This window comes from Cryptotermes secundus, unplaced genomic scaffold (genome assembly GCF_002891405.2).
Source record: "Cryptotermes secundus unplaced genomic scaffold, Csec_1.0 scaffold22, whole genome shotgun sequence".
Lineage (NCBI taxonomy): Eukaryota > Metazoa > Arthropoda > Insecta > Blattodea > Kalotermitidae > Cryptotermes > Cryptotermes secundus.
Window position 1 is genome coordinate 2,344,948 of NW_019742961.1, and position 20,107 is coordinate 2,365,054.

The window sequence follows — 20,107 nt, forward strand, 5'->3', positions numbered from 1 at the left end:
GAGGCTGGAAGGATTAGGTAAATTGAAAAAAAAAGTCATCAGTACTCGAACCGGCGACTTTCGGGATTATAGCATGGTAACTCAACCAACTACGCTACCTCAGTGGGATTTTTATAAAAAAAATTAATGAAGAATTTACACAAACACCAGTCACATTTAAATATATTTTTATGGGTGACATAAAAAACTAAATTAAATGAAATTGGTAACTAACTTCAACAGTTTTGCTTAAAAATTACTTCGTCTTACACAAAAATTTAATCAGAGACATCGGTAAGTCTACTTAAGACGGCTAAGTGGTTCTATACCGTTTACCAGTTCTCGTTAAGTACTACTACAGCAACTATTCCTTCCCTTAATTTTTGTGCCATACTCAGAACCGTAACGCAATCTTCATTTCGAGAATGATACGAAACGCCAATACTCCATATAACAAGGGATCATAACCCAGATTGTATCATCCCTTATGACTTCATTTTATGGGTCCTGGCGTCTTAAACAGTTTATCTCCGTCTGCTTTCAAGTACTGAACCTCTGACCTGCTTCGACCCAGAATTCATCTGAAACAATGACTCTCTGGTTGCGTAGTAGGGCTGCAGACACTACAAAACAACATATGAAAATATCAAAAGATTGTGTCAGTATCATAATAGAGACTATCCACTATCTGAGGTATACCTTATATATTGCCACGTGTAAGGGGGTACACGTGACGAAATGACGGGTTCTAGTTCGGATGATTGAATTTATTAACACAATCTTTTAATTACACCTAAATTACAGCGCCATCACTGATTTACATACACCTCATAATCCATTGTTGCACGCATACACTAGTCCTCTCCGGGTAACGTATCTCAACATAGAAATTAACTTTTAAAATCACTCCAAATATTGCACATAATTAAGGCCTTCAATCATTCATTTAAATCTTCAGAAGTTTTCTACGAACTTCCCGTTGCTGTTACTTAGACACGCTCAAACACTCTCAATTACTCCCCTCTGTCCTGACTCTGTCGTTATCTATCCACCGTACCGACCACGTAGAAAACAGCCTATATTGTTGGAACGTGTTTACAAAGCGATTGCATAGCAACGGTAGCGGCACGAACTCCATGGAAAGCCAGTTACGTGATAACTACCACTGTTCCGGTGTGACGTCATTGTGTCTACGCGGAAGTCTGTTTACGGGCTGGCGCTTAGAAATGGGTTGCATAACTTCGTTCCACTGTTGCGTAACTTAGCAACCGACTATTTATCAAGGGTCTGTCTTCGTAGTAACTAGCGCCAAATCCCATCGCCCAACAACGGGTTGACATGTCACACTATATACACGACGTTTCAGACAGATTCTTTATTTCAAATTCCACGATTAGTGGTGACGGTTGGAATAAAATCCGAGACAATCTGAATACTAAACAAAAACATCCAGGTAGTTGTGATTTAACATGTAGAATAAAAATTAATACAAAGCGAATTACTTGTGGAGACAAGAGTAAATTCAATGCCACAAAACTGTGCATATTAAACACAGATTATCTCTACAAATTTACAATTTGTGACATAACATCTGTATAATTCGTCGTTTTTACGGGCACCAAGTTCTGAGCAACACTGAAATCGCAATCCTACAGGCTGTTCTGCAGAAGACCTCTCGGTATACCTGAACCGTACCCCCAATACTACCATTCATAAAACGTGTTCAAGAAAAATGCTTCCTAGTGAATTAGAAAATGAAGTGCAGATCCGTAGAACCAGACTTTGTATCTTCGTCAATCAGTAGAGGCGTAACTGCTTGATGAAACGTTTATATTTCTAATGTGTCAGAATCTTGATTTCCTCGTGTACTTAAGATGAAAAATTTACAGTCCGTAACATCAGAGTTTATACAGAGTGTCCGAGAATTAATGCACGTAATTAAACGTTATTATTGAGCACCGCCACATTGGGGCTTACCCGTTACACAATTGCTGGACACAAGTTTCCTGAAATATAAGATTGGAAGAGGTGGGCCCATTGGATAGCCTGGAAGGTCGCCGGTTATAATGCCCATGGATTTCTTCTTTTGGAAGTGCCGAAAATATCAAGTGTAACGCACGTCATGTATTAGAAAGATTTGAAATTAATGAGCTACTCTTCCGATTATACAAAATCGAAAAAGGGAATCAAACAGAATTTACAAAAATAAAGTATTGATCCATGACGTACATGGACTAATGTAAGTACTTGCACAGCCTTCCGATAAATTATAAAATATTTCTCATGACACAAGGAATTGGTTTCATCAGCACAGGCGGTGAAAAATGAAAAGCAAACTAGCTGCTTGTCCATAGAGAACTCATTTCGATTTCATGGTTGTTATTCAGTTAATTGCTACTCGACTGTTGCAAACGGCGCCGTAATATTCGTAGTAAGAAAATAAGTCACTGGGGTACATTGCAATATGTAAGTATACGGCGGCCATAACTGTTTCGTTCATACTCCAAGGGAGTGTTAATTAGCAGTATTCTTCAACATGGGAGACATTAATTTGAATTATAGACATGTATACAGTTAAAGCATAAGAAAAAATACAAACGTTTACTCTCAAGAAAACAGAAGTTAGTTAATTTGATGAATTTACGCAAGTAAAAGTTTAGTTAATTATATTAAATATATTGTCCCGTTAAAGGGGCCATAATATTCATTATTGTATATTAATTTACTTAACCTTATGAGGCAAGAAGTTTGTTTAAACTAAGAAAGGAGTTACATCCTCACAGAGGTATAGTTACAAGCATGCTTTCACTCGGAAGTGGATGATTGTGTCAGTTTCAAGTAGCTGCGGCTTTACTCCCGAGGAAGAAGCCCTCGTCACCCACTGTAAAATAGATGGGTGGACCCCAGATCCGTTCTGGACAGTGTGAAGAGAAAATTATCTGACTCTGCCAGAAGTCTAATCCAGATTCCTTAGCCACAAAGCCCGGAACCTAGCCATTAGACCTACTGAGATATTCCAACTCACTTTTCAATGAATTTGATTTTTAGTGTACACTTCTCCTTTTACAGAATACCATCACGTCTGAATATATATATATCCACGGACGAAATTTTATTTGACTATACAGAATGCCGCCCCACTTCCTCAACGTTCAGTTGTCAATAATGATAAGAGAATTGTCATCACTTTCACATTTGAACTGGTGCTCATAGAGTATGCCCCACTTCTTAATTTGTGTGAGATTGGAAGTATGGATATCCGAGAGAAAAGAAAATTTTATTCACACTTTTTAAAAAACTTTGTTAATGCATGCACCACTTATTCAGATTCTGAAAATATCCATTTTCCCCAAAGATTGCATAAGTGGTTTTCATGTAATTTACAAAATAAAGGATAAGTACTTCCTTTGCGTCCTTTCTTAGTAACGGACAAGCAGAACGTTTTTTGCAAGGTAGGAGCCGATCTTTTAAATATCGGGTATCCGGGTGAAAGGTATCCAGAATAAAAATTTAATCTCGAAAAGTAATTATCACACAAGTATCCAGTTTATATCATCGAAAATTAAAACCCTGTAAGTTTTTTTTCCATGCCCTGCTTACGCGCATGCGCCGCCACGTTTCTGCCACCATGTTAGGAATCACTTAGAGTGATGGCTGGGAGATAGATCGGCAGAAGTGGATCAACCGCTTGGCCTCCTAGGTCGCCAGATTTAACGTCATTGAATTTCTTCTTGCGGGGTTATGTGAGGGCCATTATCTACCAGGTTAAGATCAACGAACTGCAGCACCTGAAAGCCCGATCAGGGAGAACTGTGGCTATGGTAACACCAAACATGCTGGATCGCCTGGATATACTCGTATGTCCTTCCACCAAGGGAGTCCACGTTGAAATTTATTGATAAAGTTATATACTCAGAAAAAATTTTGATTGTTTCCTTTTGTAGTGGTGTAACCCATAAATGTGTATAATTAAAGCTTTCTGATATACAATTATTTTATTTTGGATGCCTTTCATCCGGACATCCTATATTATTTAGATAAATTTCAAATTTCTAAACCTTAAGTTCATTGTTTTGTAAATAGCACTGAAGTATGAAACACACCAACAGAAGCAAAATACCTGCGGTTATCAGAAATTTTATTATTTCTCCACGGATTTTTTTTTCACTGGCTCTACAGCCCACGTGGACCGTGGCCTTTGATTGTCAGTTTCATGAACATTTTACAGACGGTAGAACTCCTTGGTCGCGTGATCAGCTCCTCGCAAGGTCTCTACCTAAACACAGGACAACACAAACATAGAATAAGCACATACACATTCCAAACATCTATGCCTTGTGTGGGATTCGAACTCAGGATCCCGGCTTCCGAGCTAGAGAATACAGTTCGTGCTTTAGGCGGCTCGGATACCGTGATCGGTGATTTTCCACGGGAAATCTTATTTAACTGTATCTGATCCCAACTATGAGTACCTATTAGCTAAATTTAACGATCAATGCCATCTAGGAAATTGAGCACACAGGTAGTCATGGTTACCATAAATTTGCCCGTTTCCTAGAGACTCGCTGTAACATACACCTCCAAACTCTTTCTGCTTACTACGTGTTTTCATGTAGCAGATTTTAATGTCGTTAATATCAATGCATTCCCCTTTCTCCACAACTTGCCATTACTACATTTTCTAGTATTCCTCTGAGAGATGTAAATTTCTCCCATCAACTCTCAAAACACCCTTTTAGTACCATCGTACAGTAGAATGCTATGCCGCAGTGAATGAAGCGGAGCGGGAAAGAAATAGCTACATAATAATGATAATTGAGCTGGAATTTTCGTTGAAACATATCTTCTCCTTCATAATTTCTTTTCATTTTATTCTCTCGTCTGCAGCTTAGAAATTTAGCTTACTAAACCACTTCTCTATTTATATCTCCATTAAACAAACACTGTATGCTTTGGGGGCGAAGGATGATTGAAGCTCTAAATTCTGTCCATGAAAATTTATGAAAAACATGAGGACTCCAAAAGACTTCCGTAATAATTTCAAAGTATTAGAATACAGAGCATAAATCATGTAAGGATAAAGCAAATAAAACACTGGAAGACACCAGAGCAGAATTAGAGCAAGTAACTGAATGCAATAGACTGCTACCTAAAAGGCTACACTAGTCGATGAGTCTGCCAAGAAATTCTCGGCCCTTCATGGTACGCTGAGGTTCATTACCATGGTGATGAGTGACCGTCAGCGATCCCTATGTGGATGCAGATGGATCCAGTTCATATCTTCCCACGCTCTCTCTTTAATATTCATGTTAATATTATCACCCTCCCCTCTAACACACACTTTCGTTTTCAAAAATTTTCTTTCTTTCTGGAGACCGCATCTGTGGTCTAGTGGACAGTCTCTCTGCCTACAGATCCAGAGTTCCCGGGTTCGATTCCCGGCGCTATCACATTCTGTGAGAAGTGGTGGGTCTGGAACGGGGTCCACCCAGTCTAGTGAGAATAATTGAGGAGCTGTTTCCAGGAAATAGCGGCTCCAGTCTAGAAAATCGAGATTAAGGTGTTAGGGATCCGTTGCGCTGACCACGCGACACCCTCTATCCGCAAAAGTAGGCACTAACTTCGCCGACAAGCGGCGGTTACTCCGTTGGTATATACTATTTGCGGACTACAGGCCACGGAATTTGTTTGTTTGCTTTTTCTTCCTTTCTTGTTTAACTACTAACATTCTGTATGCACTCGTCATCTGTTTCTACAGAGGGCCTTCTTTCGAAATCCTTAATTTAAACTTCCACAAACCATTCGGTTTATTTATATTGCCACGTGTAGAGGTAGGTGACTTATAAGACGGGTTTTGGATTGGATGATTGGATTTATTGCACCTTATACATTCACAACTCTAGACTACAGGCAATTATAGCACTATCGCTGACTTACACACTTTAGAGTCCAGACTTACACACGTACTAGGATTATCAGTCTTCACTAGTCGTATCCTGACAACGGATATATTACCGTCTGTCTGTAAATTCAAATCACACGTGAAGTCTTCTTTCCACAGTCTAATTAATTTCTTGCCATTTTTTCCTCAGTCACCTTCAGTGACTTAATGAAAAGTTGATTAATAAGATAATCAGAGTGTGAATTAGCAATAGCGCTGTAGTTACTTACAGTTTCGAGTTGTGTCTGTAAGTGTGCAAGGATTCCAATTATAATTCCAAATCTCGTCTATAGTCACTCCTTCACGTGACAGTACTTAGAAATAAAGTTTTAATTAATTCTAGTACAAAATATATTCTGGCACATATAAACTTGCTTGTAAGCCCTGTATATACGTAAACTAGTATGTAAGTACATGTATACGGTGTGTCCAGGATCCGTTAGGACCTTTTTTTTTAATTTTTCCCTGCAATGTCATTTGTTGGCGAGTTGTGTCGTTAAGATTCTTGAAGTTTCAGCTGTGGCTGTCTATAATATCAAAGCGCAAGCATCACTGCATCATGTGTTCTGACCTTGGATGTAACAGTACTGTTCTGACGCTCGTCGGAAAATGGCGGTTTAACAGAGAGCCAACATCAAATTTTGTTTGAAGTTAGGCAAAACATCCGGAGAAGCGTACGAAGTGATGAAAAGTGTTACGGTAGTGATTGTTTGAGTCTCTCGAACATTTTTCGTTGGTATGCTGTATTTCGTGACGGCAGGGAGGATATTGAAGACGCTCCACGTACATCAAAGCCGAGAACAGGTCGCACTGAAGAAAATCTGTAAAAAGTGACCGAAATCCTTGCATCAGACAGATGTGTTTCTGCAACACTCATCGAGAAGCTTTTTGGAATATCAAAAACTACTGTGAATCAAATTTCGACCGAGAATTTGGGCAAACGGAAGGTTTGTGCGCGGTTTTTACGCATGCGCTGTTAGGCGATGAAAAATATGCCAGAATGGAACACTGCAAAGACGTGTTACGGTCGGTCCATCGATTGTTACTAGTGATGAGACATGGTATTTTCAATATGAGCCTCTCACAAAGAGGCAGAGTGCAGCGTGGTTGAGCCCAAAGAAGCCGAAACCAAAGAAAGTGTGCATGCAAAAGAGATTAGTAAAGACACTGCTAACCGATTTCTTCGATTCCAAAGGAATCATTCACAAGGAATTTCTGCCACAAGGTAAAACAGTGAATTCTGATTATTATCTCGGAGTCCTCAATTGTTTTCGGGCGAGAATTCTTGAATTCGACCTGAATATCGAGAGCACGGTTCCTGGTCGCTCCTCCACTACAAAGCCCCACCCCACAAATCGAAGATTGTGCACGATTTTTTGGCCAGAAAAGGGATCACAGTCCTTGATCATCCTCCGCATTCGCCAGATTTGGCTCCAGCAGATTTCTGGTTGTTCCCAAAAGTTAAGTTAGCGATGAAAGGAGACCGTCACGACACCATTCAGGACATCTAAAGGGAGTGTACTTCAGTTTTAAATGGGATTCCACAGAAAAAGTACAGTGACTGTTTTCGAAAACATTTAAATCGATTCTAGCTATGTATTGATTCAGAAGGAGACTATTTTGAATAAAAAGAGTGAAATTTTGAAAATAATTCACGTCTTGTATTTTTAATGAACACAGTCCTAAGAGAACCTGGACACACTGTGTATGAGTACTGCGTGCAATAATAATAATAAAAAGTGATGGAAATAATTTTGGTGCTCCTATTAAATTTTGAAGGACTCTAAAAATTGTTGAGTCATATGAAAACGTTACTAACCCCTGCGTTAAAACATTCAGACAACTCAATATATCTTCAATATACCTATTCATATCAATGATCTGATTAAATGAATGAAACATCAATGTAATATTTTGTCGACTAAAAAAATAGCGTGTACTCAATTCAGAAACATCATTACACGCTCAAAAGTGATATTGATGAAATCATAAACAACCGAAGCGCATTCTGTGTATTATAGGGTTTGCTGGTTAACATGGATGCCTAGTAATTAGTTTGTTTGTATCATGTTTTATTACAATTGCAATTTCACGTGTAACGCTTGTAACAATATCTCTTAGCTGTTGTGCAAATGAGATAACTCCCAAGCTCATGTATACAAATTGGCTAAGGTAGGTATTTCACACTGCGATCTCTTTGTAATATTAAACTAGAGCAGCCAAATATTAATGGGTTCCCCGTGGATATCCAAGTCATTATTTGCCTTTTTCATAGTTTTGCTTTTTATAGAATTTATCTCATCGTAGTTGTGGCTGTGAGGAGATGATGATGATGATGATGATGAGTTCGACTAGGTTGAATTTTGGATGGTGCATGACGGAGCGAATGTTCATAGTGCAACACTCTGGTTTCGTATTCGGGAGGTGCTTGGTTTGAGTCTCAGCCAGGATATAAATCATCTTGATTGATGTTTCGTGGCTTATAGAACCTCTCTAAGTAAATTCTGAAAGAGTGTCTTGATTATGTCATGACCGTCTTCTTCAAAGTCCTTTCCAATTCGTCATTCATCAGTCGCCCCACAATTCGCATTTATGTAGTATATGATAGTATTTAGATCCTCGGGGAGGTCATAAAATTTTTCAATTAACCTAATCCTTCAAACCGCACTATGGCCCTGGGGTTGGCTCAACCTCTAACAGAAATGAGTTCTAAGAATATTCCTGGGGATGAAGAACGGCCAGAGCGTAAGGCTGGCAACCTCAACGCCATTTGTGAACCGATTTCCTACAAAATGTGGGAGTCTCGACGTCTCACAACCCTATGGGCCTCCGCGGCCTGTTAGAGGGATGCTTTTATTATTTACCCAGCAACAACGCCGTAGGAGAGCGGATACCGTAGTCAGTATAGGGACTAGCTAAGGGTTGGACGACCGAGGTGTCGGTGTTCAAGTCCCAGTAGGGTCAAGAATTTTCTATTCTCCATGTCGGCCAAACCGGCTCTGAGGTCCACGTAACCTCGTATCCAATGGGTACCGTGGTAAAGCGGCCGGGGCGTGAAGCTGACCATTCACCTCCAACTAGTGTTGAGATAAAGAAAATGTGGATCTATTCATTCGCCCCCCCATACGCCTTCATTGTGTAGTGCTCAATTAGTTAAGCACAGAGGCAACTTAGCCTTTGCCAACAACGCCGTTAAGCACCCCACGGGCTGTTTGTGTGACGAAATAAGAGAAATGAGAGACGTCCACATGTCCTCTTGAGATATTTGTCACTTGTTTATTTTGAAACCTCTGAGTTAAAAATCAAATGGTTTCCGGAAAGACAGAGCCAGTATTCTAATAAATTCACTATATACATGGCATTCAATTTGTTTTTCATGTCACTCCATGAATTTCAGCGTATGTTGTTCAGGTACGAGTGGAATGTAATAGTACAGACCTGATACTGCAGTCGATTTTGTCTATGCGGTATGATACCAGATCCCTGTCATGCTCAATGTTCATTGGTGCTCCCTGAAACGTAACTGTAAGGTCCCATATCCTACACGGATGTAGGAATTACATGCCGGTTTAAGACTTGGAATGCTGACAACGTGCAGCAAACAACACTGGAAATCGCAACAGTTTCTGTATCGGTCCAGACTGCCTCTCGCCCTCTGCATTATCCTCACTAATGCCTTTCAGAGCTCTGTATCGCATTCTTCTGAACTTGAAAACACTGTCGGCGTTGTGGAAGTCCATTTAATTTTTTCACCGATGGCCTAGAAATGTACAGTAATCACATATGGTTTTAATTCATGAGAGTCAGGGGTACTGCTCCAAGAATTTGCGGAGTTTTCGCCATTTTCAGGACGTACTAGCTAACCATTTGAAGAATTTCTTACAAATATTATATACAAATTATGTTCGTATCTTAGTTAGTTATTGGAGAGGGTGGGTTTCCCCATGCACTTAGACCTGTATTGGTCCATTGTGCTTCCCTCTATGATTTCTACCAGTCTCTATATCCTACCGGTACTGGTGCTTACCATCAGTCCCGCCCAGCCAGCGAGACCGGCTCTACTAGCTGAGAGGTATCTATAATGCTTCCCCCATCTACCAGAGGTATTAGAGACTGCTGTTGGGCGGGAAACGTTCGTAATTTGGCTGTGACATCCTTTGGAGATATGAGGTTCTTTTACGTGCCGTAAAGCTACGACACGGGACCCACGGCTTAAAGTCCCTCCCGGAGGACTTGTTCCCTGAATTTTTCCGCCCTTAAAAATTCGACGACCTCCGCCGGGTATTTGAACCCGCGTACTACGAGTCATGAGGTTAGAACGTTACCTCTAGACTACGGAGGCCGCTATGTTCGTATCTTACATGAGACAAAGTATTTCTCAGTTACAATAGTCAACCAATTAAAGCTGTTTAAGGAGATAGCCGCTGTTTATTGTGAGAATCATAGGAAACACATAAATGCAGTCTGTGATAGAATACAGAGTTTTAATGTTTAAATCATATGGTACATACAGTAACCTCTGTGATTTAAAGGGTTATTATTAATATTGCCTTCTATTCAATGGTTACTTGGGATTCTTGTCACCGAAATAAATTGGCTGAAATTTGAAGCTGGTAATTCGCCTCCACTTAGTGCCAAAGTTAAGAACAACTGGAAGCATACCTCCACTCTCACATGTGTCTTCACGGCACGGTCCTTACTTAAGCACAGAGAGGACTTATCTTTTGCGTACTTTATTAACCTAGGCCTTTGCTACAATAAGTGTAAAATATAACAGAAATTTAATATGTGCTTCGGTCTGTATATATTTATAACTTTCGCCGTGAAAGTTCCCCTACACAGCAGCACCACTTAATGCATACTATCATTATATTAAACTATATTTAATTATAAAAGTGGTTGTCTTTCCGTAAAATTTAAAATTATTAGTAGTGTGTCTCTTTGAAGAACTGTGTTCACATAAGTTTCCACTGAAATTTTATCGAGTTCCATGCTAGTCTAATCTATTCTAGAAAACCGAAATTAACGACCATGGGGATTCGTTGCGCTGGCCACGTGACACCCTCTATCCGCCGACAAGCGGCGGTCGCTCGGTCGGTATAGTTCGCTTGCGGACTAAAATCACGGAGTTTGTTTTGTTTGTTCATGCTAGTCTTTACTTATGGTTTCGTTATATTTCGTGATAATACTTTAAAACAGGTCGATAATCCTCTTCAACATCTGTATCCATTCCATCTATTTCTATACATGACTGAATAAGATCTTAAATTAATGCATTTTTTGTAATAATCGATGAAAGAGAAATTCGTTCGAAGATGTTACGAAATACCTTGACAAAGGAAAAGGAAGCAAGCCCGTAGAGTTAAACTGTGCAGAAATTGTGCAGTACAGGGAATTGAATTCTTTCCAGACATGATTCTGAAGTAGATGTGACCCGAAAATTCGCGTAACACAACAAAAGGAACTAGAATAAGAGGAAAGTAAACAGACCAGCAAAAAAAAAACTAAATAGGAAAAGTACACCAGTAGATTTTAAGTTCCCAGATTGCAGTATATTAACAATTGGTGTACTGACGTTCTTTTTTTGTGCCACTATTTCTTTCGGAAGGGGTAAAATTGATAAGAGTATTGTCGAGTGCAGCTCTGGGAGAAGTGAAACTTCAGTCGAGTAAATGAATAAGGGTCAACGAGAAAACGTGAAGAAGCCCTCATTTCTCCGAAACATAACTTCCCGCAGGAAGAAAGAGCTATTTCCGATTACTACGTACAGTTACAATATTCTAAAATACAGGAAATTTGATGTTTCACAGATATTCTAGATATTTTCTAATGTTCTGCAAAACAAACAGATAAGGAGGGTAATTTTGAACTAAACTTACAGTGGGTGAGACGTCATATGTTCATATTTTTCATGGAAAAGTTCTGGCAAATAAATTAAGGAAGTCAAATAGTACTGGTAAATAGGGAACATAAGATAGTCTAGGTGGTTCAGCACAGAAAGATGCTCGAAGACTTGCGAATTCCATACTCGAAGAATTGTAATGAAAGACAATGAAGGTATGCTGTTTCAGACTTGTGCCTGCATCGGAACAGACCACAATGTCGAGAAAACTGAAAGTCTTGGGGGTCTATGCACAAAAATGCAGTGCGACGGGACAATAGATTGTGCAAAGAATTCGAGAAAGCTTCAGAAGGCTGTGATATTCCATTATTAGTTATGTACTGAAATGTGATAAGATGTCATAAAATTGTATAAGATTTGCGACATATTCTTTGTACACAGCGGTTTCGCAATAAGGCAATTTCCTGAGTAAAGTGGTGTAATCAAATTTCTCAACGATTCATACATACTCAAGATATATTTGTGATACACCTAGATTTGGTGCTATGAAACCTCAATGCCTTGAACTAGACTATTGTAGCGCGCAGGGTCGTTGCTATGAAACGACAGCGAGATGGGAGGATATACGAGGAACGTTTATGGGCAACGGCTAAGTTAACATGTTCCCGCAGCAACAGACACGAACGCAAAAATAGAAGAGCTGTGTGGTCCGTGCCGAGATGTTACAAGCAAGAGACATGGTTAGAACTTAGTTCTGTACGGGAGTCTGTGAAGAGAGGACATGAGCGCGTGAAGCTGAAGAATTTCCACTGTTAGAAGCCGTTACCATGAAACGTCTAGTGAAGACACTTAATGCTAGAGAAGACTTTTTTTTGTTACTTGGTGGGGTGGGACTAGATCCACTTGGTACTGCGGCCACTTCTGGCCTATTGTACCAGCCCCAGATGATAGGTGAGGGTGATTATGGAGTAATTGGTGGAATGATGATTGGAAGGGGAGACCGAAGTACCCGGAGAAAACCTGCCCCAGCGCAACTTTGTCCACCACAAATCCCACTTGACCAGACCCGGGCCGCCGCGGTAGGAAGCCAGCGACTAACCGCTTGAGCTATGGCGCGGCCCATAGAGAAGACCTCGTGTTTGCAGCAGTGATTTTTAAAGTGTGGAGATTAGTGATGGCGCTGTAATTACTAGCAGCTCCGAGTCGTGTAGTAAAATGGACAATAAATCCAGTGAACAATCCAAACGCCGTCTAAAGTCACACGCCTACACATGACACTATTATTCACCTACTCAATTTGTTCTCACACAGACGGTCAATGCTTAGATATTCAAGTTTTAAAAATGCAAACAGATTTATAAACAAGCTTGTCTGTAATTTGCATGTAAGGAATTAGTTCTGGAAATTAGGGTCTCAGTTGGCCTAGTTCTGTGTTATGTTTGTAGAACTGTGAGACTGTTATAGTTACTTGTAGTTCCAAGTTTATTCATAAGTAAAGCCAAGGTGCAGAAAATTTCTTGAGAAGTTGCAGTTGCTTACTCTCTCAAGAAATTCCAAACATCGCATGGAAAACGTGTTCATAATTATCCTCCACTAATCCTCGCATTCGGCCATATGACTCCAGTCTACATCTTGACACCCATTTCTTTGAGATATATTTTAATGCTGTCCTCCCACAAATCTGAGGTCCCCAAAGTGGGTCCCTTCATGTTCCCTACTACAGTGTTACACTATATGCATTTCTCATTTGTACGCTACAAAATGTCATAAATATCACTGGAGGTGCATCATGTTCATTCCTCTTATTTTAACGCTCATAAATTTGCTAGATGCAGTAGCAGCTTTCACTTGCCCTATGAGCATAAGGAGAGTGAGAGAGAGAAATTTCACGTATCTAACTGGAATTCCTAATCACAATCTAGAACCAGGATTATCACAGCTTTCTGAAAAATGAAAGGACAGTCAAGCTCATGAGAACACTAACCCTAACTGGCATATTAGTTATACACATGCCTGCTTGTATAATCGCTTAAGCAACTACTTTCATAAAAATAATAAATTGCGAACCAGTATTTCTTTCTTGCAATGAAGCACTTTTCTGATTACGAAATCACAGAAATACTCTAATATTTATCCTTATTTTAATGGAAATAATAAAGGATTATTAAACTGATACTTTTCTCAATTTTCGTTAAATCGAGCTTACTCTCTTTTTGGATATGACGCCGTACAATCTGGAAAAGTTCGCCGATATTTCGGTAAACTTCCACCAAACTACACAGCACCACATTCCAGAAGCTAGTCACAGGTGTGAGAACCTCAAATGCAACGACTTTGAAAGGGGCCAGTCCTAGACTGCCCATTTACTTTGAGAAAGAGACCTGGAAATTCAAAATTCTAAACTAAAAATTGCTCAGTTTTACAAGGTGAGTACTACCAGCAGCAGGGGTTAAGGACTGCCGTGTTCTGGTGCCAGACGTTCTCAACTATAAAGGGTAGAGATTAAACCCTGTATAATGCTAAGGATAGCTGTAACGTGTTTTCATTTTCTTGTTTCTGTTATATGCTCAGATAGTGTGAAAAGTCTAGCATCGTGATAGAATTTACGGTCTGTAGGGCGTCGTAAACAGTCCCAAAGTAAAAGGACATAAACTATTGTTAACAGTTTAATTTCGTGTATGAAATATCAAGGTCATTTCAGTATAATTTTCTCTATATATATGGGGAAAATAAGTAAACTAGTAAATCATATTTATTTTTATTATGTGAAACAGCACTTAAGTTCAGGCTGAGTCAGTGTGTATTAAGTGTTTACACCGCCTTACCTTCCTTGAAAGATATGAAACCATGTTTCTGTGAAAGTTTGTGCAAGTCTTATGTTCCAAACGATATAATCTTCTTTCAAACAAGATAATCGAGAATATTGTGTTATCGTGTGTGAAATTTCTTCTTCCGTAAGTGGACTCAACTGAGTTTACTCAAAGTTCCGCCAGGCGTAAATGGATACTTCCTTTGTCTCGAAACTTCCGTTGCTTCTTACGTTTTATGGCAATACTTGGCGACAGTCTCATCTTTATAATGGAATATTGTACAGCACGGATGTCAAATCTAGTTTGTTAATAACAGGAAACACGTTTTAAATAGAATTTCACAATTATTCTGCAAAGAAAATTGTTTAAACAGATTTACTGAAGAAGCAACTCACATTTCCAGGTCAGCAAAGACAGGGTCTCTTTAAAATTTTGGAGACAAGATTCAAGTAAGTGTGCATAATGAAAATATGTATTCTGTCTGCATCAGGCATTTTAAAGATGGAATTATAACTAACACCTTCATTTCAATATATCACAACTTGAAAGTTATATAAAGTCTGTAGCAGTTACAATACCAACCAAACACGATTCCTAAGTAGCCAGCTGATACCTTTTTGTGGAAAGTTTTCATATTAAGCATATATCAGTTCCTTAATTCACTCATTTACTTTCATCATGATCATTAACCATCATCGTTCCAATAAACCTGAAATATTTGCAGCAGTACATGGCAGCTCTGAACAAGGATTTCCGGACAGAATTCATAAATCCTTCTCCCTATTTGTATTGATTTTTAGTCTTACAACTATATTTCTGTTAAGATATATTTAGGTAACGTTAAGTATATAATCCAGCGACTAAGTGCAATGCAGCCACAGGTTAGCGTGCAATATTTCTGCGTTAGTATAAGAATAAGTTCAGTTATGTTCGTGCGTCACAGGACTAAAATCTACTATACTGAGATTTTGTATTGGTTACAATTGCAAGTACAAGGGAGTTCTTATTTTTGTTGACAGATTCACGGCTCTTCGCTTCAGACATACTGATTCATCGGCAAAATTCTTATGCGCCTCGCAGCCGGCAGTGCACCGGTCGCCGTGAAGCGTAGAGCTGTTAACTGGGAAACAAACATGAGAAACTCTCTTTGCATTGCAGATTTCTTTTGCTACTGTTGCTGTTTCCATTTTAAATAGACCTTGTTACTAGGTGCTGATTTCGTCACAGTTAAAGTATTGAGATATAGTACAAATATTTTGCAATTATATTCTTACTAACAGTATTTCATACATACTTTTCAAAATTTTCAGAACTTATCTTTATATGAGTGATTATATTCTTATCTACAATGGTTTGTTATTTGTCGTTATGAAACCGAAAGCTAAATGAAAGCTTTCTTCGTGTTCCTTTGCTATGTTCGAAACGAAATTTCTTTCTAGAAGGTGCTTAGTTTTGCGAAATATATTGTTGCATAATGTAATAATCCCACCTCAGAAAACCGCGGTTCCGCCATGCTGTTATTACTAATTTGTGTGAATTAAGAAGCAGGAAGCTGGGGTGCCCTCCGGCGGCATGACATTAATTCCAGATCTCGTGAAAATCTGCCAAATAATTTAGAACTAAAAGTACTTACACACAGAACGACGATCTAAAAAGCATAAATTTTTTCATGCCGGAAAGGAAGATAAGGCTAATAGAAGGAACTGATAAGCTACAAACCCTTCCACAACAAATAAATCAATAAAGCCTAGACGAGCAGCGGGCGTTTCATTACGTTTCAGATAAAAATAAAATCTGAAATGAAAAAAAAAAGATGTCTCAGTCAAATATTCGAAATGACAGATGAGATCTGAGCGTTAGAAGACAGAAAGCGAAGTCGAGATGTTAAGAAGGAAATAAGTTCTCAGAAGAATGACGAACTTGCCGCAACGAGAATGTGTAATTACCAGGGCCCGGATTTGGATGACCTGAAAAATATTAAAATGACCTAAAGGAGAAAAGAAAGAGCACTTCCCTTCCATGTTATTCACATTTCAGAAAACATATGAAGAAAAATTCCCTAAAATTGTCAAAAACGACAAGAAATGCCCGTAAAAGTCCAAAAATTTACCCAAAAATTACCTATAAAATTTACATTTCTGTAACCAGCAGCTCATATCCGAGATTTATATATTTAAGAGCATCGCATAGGATACAAGGAAAAAAAGATGACATGTCATCAAATCCGGGCCCTGGTAATTACAGTTTGATTGCCACATGGCAATTGTGTTTCAGCCTCTACAGAAACAAAGATTAAAAAAATGTGTTCCGGTAAAAGATATATCTTATTTCGAATTTGATTACTCTTATTAAAAAAGATGATCTTCCTTTCACTATAATTTAAACATTCTGTGAGAACGAAAGAAAGAAAGAAAGAAAGAAAGAAAGAAAAATCGTGTGCGTGAGAAATGAGGTAAATAAAACAATATAAACAGAGGCTGCAGCGATGATGTTCGCTTAGTGAGGGGTGGAGTCCAATTGGGTCCACTCGGCACGGCAGCCACTGATCGGCGTATTGTACCTGCCCCGGGTGATTTTGATGATGAAGAATTTGTCGGAATGAAGATTGGCAGGAGAAACAGAAGTACTAGGAGAAAACCCTCCCTAGCGCGACTTTGTCCACCACAAATTCCACTTAAACAGACCCGGGATCGAACCCTTGCCGCCGCGGTGGGAAATCAGCTACTAACCGCTTGTGCTATGGCGCGGCCATCCAGCGGTGATGTTACTGATGGAAGTGATTTGCGAAGTACACCGTCGGAATTGCTTAAAATGCCATGATATTCATACAAAGTTTCATGACGAATGCGTTTACTGATCGGAGGGATTTATGATGTACGCCGTTGAAATTGACTCAGGTATCATGATATACATATCAGTTTTCATGACGATCGGCTCAGGCGTTCAAGAATTTAAATGTTTTGCCTCGGTAATTTGAGAGGCTGTAATGTTGGTATTAGTGATGAATGGATTTATGAAATACGCTGTTAAGATGAGCTGAGGTGCCATGATATACGTACCAAGTTTCATAAAGACCGATTCAGGCACTAGAAAGCTGTTAGAGGGGGTTCACATGCGGACACACAGGTACACAGAGAGCAAGGTGATGCCTTAAGCCTATTTTTATTTTTCCAGAAGCAGGTAAATATGTCAAAGACAGTTTCGATTGAAACTGTCGACAGACGTAACCTGTATTGTATACAAACATCTGTACACTTTAAGGCGAATATGAAGGCCCTGTAATGTTACAAATCATGACCAGACATGAAGCTTGAAACTAGAAAAGATTAGACGTGAGTATGATTAAGTGTTTAAAAACAGGTCAGGATAATACGGGGCTACAATTCACTCCTAGTATCCAACATTCATAATTATACTTTAATGCTAATATGTGGGAGGAATTTTTAATTCTAATTTAAAAGACCCCAGAATCTTACGTATATTAATAACCAATAATTGTATTAATATAAGCGTTAAAGCATACAGACGCATTAAGCACATTTATTGCTATAAAGTACATTCAGAAAATAACGTTCAGAAATTATTTGCGACTGTTTAAAAATATCAAAACCATTACACTCACAATAATAGTGTTCTTAAAAGAGTAAAATCCAATGTGACATAGGTGAATTAGTTAATTCTGCTGCCTCTTTGAACCCACATAGGTCATCTTCAGAAGGCGTAAAATAAAAGTAATTACTTTAAATTATATTACCTGACAATTTTGCTTAATATTTTAAAATTACTTGGAATGACAGATGCTGTTCATTCTTCTTGCTTGTCTCAGTCACGTCTATTGCAGCTAATGCTGTTATATATGGGTGCCATTTTCTGTTTGTGTTTAATGTGCGTTTTCTCTATGTTCTATGAGTTATACGAAATTTAAAGCACTTTCTTTTAAAGTACGCCGCCCGAAGATGATACACATGGGCCGAAAATTATAAATATACGTAATAGTTACGTAATATATGTTACATTGGATGGATTCGGGATTGCTCAGTCGGTGTAGTGACCGGCTAAGGTCTAAACGGCCGGGGTTTGTCTCCCGGGAGGAGCAAGAAATATTTCTTCATTCCACCCCTTTCAGAACGATTCTGGGGCCCACCCAGCCGCCTCCTATCCAATTTTTATCGAAGGCCTTTTCGTCGTGGGTAAACAGTTGGAGAGCTGACCGCTGACCGCTGACCATCATCTAGTGACGAAGTCAAGAATGGCAAAGCTTTTATAATCTTCAATGACTGCATCCTGTTGTGTTAACTTATATTCATTTTTTGCTTTTTCTGTCTCAATACAACAAATAAAATCTGATTCACGTTTACTTAGGCTGGGACCACACGAACGCACGAAGTACGTCCGTTGCAACGAACGTATATATATGACGGACGTTGCTGAGGACACCACACAGTTGCAGAATGCGGTGCGTAGTTTCTTTTTTGTCTGCAATGGAACCAGAAGAAAGTGTAGCATTCGCCTCTCTTGTTTATTTCTACAATGGACGTCACGACGTGCGTTACAACGGACGCATTTTGTGCGCTCGTGTGGCCCCAGCCTTAATGATATGGCAGTGTGCTACACATTTCGGCTTACAAAGTCATCATCTGACAGTATACACTAACAACAGTTCTCCAACTACTGACTTGCGTTTTATATGAATTCATATAATACAATACACAATTATTAATAATGTATCTGACATTACACATTGTTAATATGTTCAACATTTCGTTAGAATTGCAGTCTGACATATAACGAAGCCAGACGTTCAAACACGAAAGGTGGATAAATCCGTACACTAAAGAAAACCAGACCGGGAAACATATAAATAAACAACATGGAACATCACAACAACTAGTTCCGAACAATAGGACTGCTCCATAATGGAATCAAATGGGAGTAGAAATAAAACAAACTTGACAACGATCAAAACAGCCCTCGCAGATAACTGCATACTGTAGCGGCATAACTGCCATGATGCAAACCAAACTGAACGGTATGTATGTGCGAGATATTTAAACACGACTTAACGAGCAATATTTTAATTCATGGGCGGAATCTATTGTACAACTTAAAAACTGTTATTACTATTATATTTTTTATTTCATTATATGAGCCGGGATAGCTCGGTCGGTATAGCGACTGGCTACTGGCTGAAGACGGAGTTCGTATCCCGGTGGGGCAAGAATTTTCTCTTCTTCATGTCGTCCAGACTGACTCTGGGGTCCACCCAACCTCGTATACAATGTATACCGAGCTTGTTTTTTGTTATAGAATGAATAAGTAACAAAAAGAGCACAAACCTTCGAAACTTCTGGTTTCTATAGGCCTACTAGAAAATCCGTAGGCTTTGGTAATAACTTCTGGACTTGTATTCCGAATATTTTCGGTTCGAATTAAGTCTCGACATGGGCTATTCTGAATGAAGCGTTTCATGGTTTTTTCTCAGTTCCTCCAGGGAAATTCCGGTACAGTATCTCTGCTAGAACATGACCACTTCCT